At 45.9% G+C, this 4,901-nt stretch overlaps 1 non-coding gene across 1 annotated transcript; it reads right to left on the reverse strand.

The window, feature by feature from the left end:
• Positions 1–4,149: 4,149 nt before the first annotated feature.
• Positions 4,150–4,268, reverse strand: LOC145414305 (5S ribosomal RNA). The gene has a single exon (XR_013899843.1). It is a non-coding gene; the product is annotated as a 5S ribosomal RNA (ribosomal RNA).
• Between the last annotated feature and the right edge of the window lie 633 nt (positions 4,269–4,901).

Raw genomic sequence — 4,901 nt, forward strand, 5'->3', positions numbered from 1 at the left:
CTCTCTCTCTCTGCTTTTCCCGGTTTTTTCTCTCCATTACTCTTCACCTCCCCTCCATCACTCTTCCTCTGCCCTCCCCCTCCTCCTCTCCGTCTTCTTACAAACTTCTCCATCTGTCTCCATCATTCTCATCTCCGCTCGACTCTCTCCATCTTCATCTTCTCCCCCACTATTTCTTATTTCCTCTTCCTCATTCGTTCTTTCTGCCCTCTTCATTATTGGTCAAGTTTTCTCGTTCCCGTTCTTCTCTCTCCTGAAATTAACCCCTTTTCTCTCTCTCTCTCTCTCTCTCTCTCTCACACACACACACACACACACACACACACAAAATCCCACCACAACGCTTCCTTTCTCCCTCCACTCCCTCTTGCACTCCTCATATCATCCGTCCCCTCCCTTCCACCCTCTCTCCCTGTTCTTCCTCCCTCTCTCCCTTCTGCACCTCCCCTTCCTACCTTTCCTCCCTTCCTCTCCCTCCGTCTCTTTTGCCTCTCTCTCCTTTCCTTCCACCTCTTCCCCTCACTCCTGTACTACTCTGATTACACTCTCTCTCTCTCTCTCTCTCTCTCTCTCTCTCTCTCTCTCACCCTAAATCTCCCCACCTGGCTGCCACGCCTGGGTAATGAAGCAGGTGAGTGATTAAGAGGTAATTAACGTTATCCTTACCTGTCCGTCTCCATCACCGCCCCACTCACCTGTGCTGACGGAGCTTACCTGCCGGATAAACGAAAAGGGGCACTCAGAGGGGAGACGTGGCCGGGAGAGGGGAGCGGGTGAGGGGTGAGAGGGGCTTTGAGAAGAGACGGGTGGGACAGGGGACTTTGCGAGGGGTGGGAGAGGAGCGAGGGGAGAGAGGGAACTGCGAGAGGGGTGAGAGGGGACCAAGATGGGGGAGAGGAGCGAGGGGAGAGAGGAGTGAGAGGGGGGAGAGAAGCTAGAGGTGAGATCGGGGAGCACGAGATGGGTGAGAGAGACTGAAACGGGCGGAGCAGTGGGAGTGTGAAGAGTGAGAAAAATGACAATGAGAGGGAGGAGGAGGGGGGAGGAGGACGAGAGAGAAGGGAGGTCTGAAGGGGTGAGGGGAGGGTTAGAGGGGTGAGGTAAAGGGAGAGGACTGAAGGAGAGAGTGAGAGACATTAAGGAGTGAGAGGCAGTGGGGGGTGGGATGAGTGGAAAGCATTTTTAGGGGAGAGACAGTGAGGAGTAAGAGACATGAGAGATTAACGAAAAGGAGGTATGAGAGGGGTGACAGACACAGAGGGGTGAGGTAGGCACAGGGGTGGATGGAATTCGAGTGGCGAGGCAGAGTGGGGGAGAGGGAAAGGGGGCTGGCAGAGGTGGGAAAGAGGACGTTAGGTGGTGATTAAGTGAAACGGGGAGAGAGGAATAAGACTGACAGAGAAAGGACGCAGGATGAAAGGAAAAAAGGGTAAATGGGATGAGAGGGAATAAAATGGTGTGAGGGGGAAAGAGGAGGTTAAAAAGGGTGAGGCAGGGAGACGCATGAGGCAGCGAGAGGGATGGAGAGGGGACAGGGAAAAAGGTGAAGCAGTGAGATGAGGCAATGAGTTTTGGTTATGGAGTGAGAGAGGTAAGCTAGTGAGAAGGGGGGTGAGGATGAGAGAGATGGTGTAGCTAAAGAGGTGAAGCGGTAAGAGGGGACTGAAAGGGGTTAGAGGGAAGAGAGGGAATGAACATCAGAGAGGGTGTGAGGGGGTAAAGCAGAGAGAGTGTGAGAATCTGTGAGAGGGGTGAGACAATGGGGGAGGGAGCTAGAAGGGAGAGAAGAGACAGGAAGTAAAGAACTGTGGGGTGTGGGGGTAAATGAGAGAGGAATGAGGGAGTTGGGGGAAAGAAGGGTGACAGAAATGAAAAGGAGGTGAAAGGGTGTTCTAGACGCTCTGAAGGGGCTGAGAGGGGTGAGGGGAATAAGAGGGGTGAGAGAGGGTAAAGGAATTAAAAGGTAATGAAAAGAGGGAAAAAGAAAGGGAAGTTCTATGTGTTCTTACTATCTCCAAAGAAATGTATACAACTCTGGAAAGACTTCTCGTATTGAAGGGGTTTATGAAGTCAATATCTCCTTCAAGTTTAAAAGTTTCAAAATAAAATCAACTGGAAAACCAAAACTAAAATTCAAATTAGGTGTGAGTCGTAAAGAGGTTCAAGAGAGGCAGTTAAAGGGGGAGGGGGATTAATAAAATGGCAATTAAAGAGGTAAAGGAGACCGGGAGAGCCACTAAAAAGATTAAAGAGAGGGGCGAGAAGGGCCAGGCAGTAAGAGAGGTTAAAAAAAGGCAGTGAAAATGGTGACACAAGGTTGAAAAAAGACACAAAAATAAGAAAATTGGGTAAAGGAATGAAAAAGGGCGAACAATGAGGCCGCATAAAAGGTAACAAAAAGGGGGAAGAAGGGGGTCGAAAGGAAGAGGAAAGGATTAAAAAAGAATGGAATGAATCTTTTAGTCTTTTGGAGGCCGTTTGTTTAAGGAAAAGCTCTAATTAAGAGATATATTCCAGGAGTTAAATACAAGAACAGCACAGCAAGGAGGCTCTAACCACCTGGCAATCCTTACCATCCAAACTGGCTGGAAAATGTAAGAAGGATCACCATGCAACATACAAAAAACGTCACACAAATTTCACATGCATAAATAAACGAAACAGTATATTCTAGTAGGGTAAGCTAGCCTATATTCTATCCTGACCTGTTGGGAAAAAGTTAAACTCAGACATTATGAGGTTTTACGAAATTAGGACTGGAGAAAGACGTAGGGAACAGATCATAGCCTTAATACGATACCTGGCCTGGAGAAAGACATAAATGAGACTCTTCATATTCCACCGCAAATCTGTTTCGCTGGGGATCCGAAGCTAATTACATTACATATCCATGCGTCTCCGTGTCAGTGCGATATCTCCACCACACTGACGTTTAATTTACACCATATTTAAAACTCTGACTAAAATACCGCCTCATCTGATTGGAAACGGTTGCCAATAACGTGAATAATTTTACAGCCGTTAGCTCTAGTGTTATTTCTATAGGTTTATTGTGAAAGAACCTAACAGCTGCCGTAAATTTTGCATTACTGTATTTACACCTTCGTAGTCTGCGCTTTGTGAAGGTAAGTAGATTTAGTTCTTAACCTTTCTCGCATTTTTCCCCACTCTAGGTACCGGTATTAACATTTTTTTCTCCACTGTACACGCACATTCTACATACAGTACTACTTTTTATAACTCCATTGTACACTCCGCAGGTTCTCCATTTTTTCTTATATGATGACCAGATCTAAACACAATACTCCAAGTGTGGGTGTACCAGGGAAATAAAGTGTACACGAAGAGGGCGGAATTATCTTATCTGAAATCGAATGCTCTATTGACGAATCCCTACCACAGCGAAAGAGTGGGATATGTGTGTGTGTGTGTGTGTGTGTGTGTGTGTGTGTGTGTGTGTGTGTGTGTGTGTGTGGAAAGCGGCTGTTCGAGAGACTTTTATCACAAATGAATATTCAGTAACCCTCTTGAACCACGACTAGTTCGGCCTGTGTTTTTTTAGTGCCGCGGAGCTCTCATGCTGAAAGTTAACCCAAACACCCCGAGGACGTCTTTTTTTTTTTTTTTATGCCAACTCCAGACGATTTTATTTAGCTAACGAAGAACCTCTCGCAACGAAAGCAATTCATGAAGTTTGTATCTAATTCCTCTAGTTCCGAAAAGTTCCCCACAAGCTGAACAAAAGCTGAACGAACCACGGATATATAATAGACGTTACCGCAATGAAGTGGTGAAGCCGAAGAAAATGTATATCAGAAAAGTAATGCCTCTTGCAACATGAATTTGATTTTTATTATGGATTAGCCTCTTTATCCAAGCTGGGATTTGTATGCGATGGAGCTCTCATTACAACGCTGTCATTTATTTATATTTTCTAATTTAAGGCTGTTTTGAAATGTTTATCTCTACATACTGATTATACTTCACAGATATTTTACTTACTGCTGTTTGTACTTTTGTATACTGTTTTTTTTCATTCATTCATTGCCAGACGCCATGTATCCCAGACGGGGTGGCCAAGGGCTTAGAGTTAATTGTTTTACAGGGAGGGGCACTAATCCTCCACCAACCCCACTTGACACGTAGGGTTGCCAACAGCATCTGGTGTTCCCAGGCGGTCACCCATCCAAGTACTAACCAGACCCAACGTTGCTTAACTTCGCTGATCGGACGGGAAGCGGTGTACTCAACGTGGTATGGCCGTTGTAGGATTCGAACCAGCGCTTGCAACTGCCTGAGTACAGCAGCTTACCAAGCGAGCCATTAATACACCTTACACTTTATTCTGTGTACTTCTTCGTGAACTGGGTGTTGTTATGGGTTGCTATGACGATGGAGAGACTAAGTGACGGTATAAATCTCTCTCTCTCTCTCTCTCTCTCTCTCTCTCTCTCTGCCTGTGCATTCTTCTCCTTCTTATTTTTGCCATTAAATTTCAAGAAAACGATGCTTTTATTTTTCACTGCTTCTTTGTCTTAAGTTAAATGAAGTTTGGCCTTAATGACTCTCTCTCTCTCTCTCTCTCTCTCTCTCTCTCTCTCTCTCTCTCACACACACACACACACACAAACACACGCATACCGTAATTATATTCTTATCCAACTTGCCCTCCTCTTTGCATCATAAATATTTACTACTCCTTACATTTCCCAATCTCTCTCTCTCTCTCTCTCTCTCTCTCCCTCCCTCCCTTTCTCTCTCTCTCTCTCTCTCTCTCATTATCAACACGCCTAAATCCCTGAGGTCTTTTGTAGGTCCGTGCAAACTGGGCCTTAACACCCTCTTATCTACCTGCTATCTCTCACCCTCTCTCTCTCTCCTTATCTCCTTCTCTCCCTCCC

The sequence above is a fragment of the Coenobita brevimanus genome, chromosome 98 (assembly GCF_032717465.1).
Source record: "Coenobita brevimanus isolate Jiangsu-jjx chromosome 98, ASM3271746v2, whole genome shotgun sequence".
Lineage (NCBI taxonomy): Eukaryota > Metazoa > Arthropoda > Malacostraca > Decapoda > Coenobitidae > Coenobita > Coenobita brevimanus.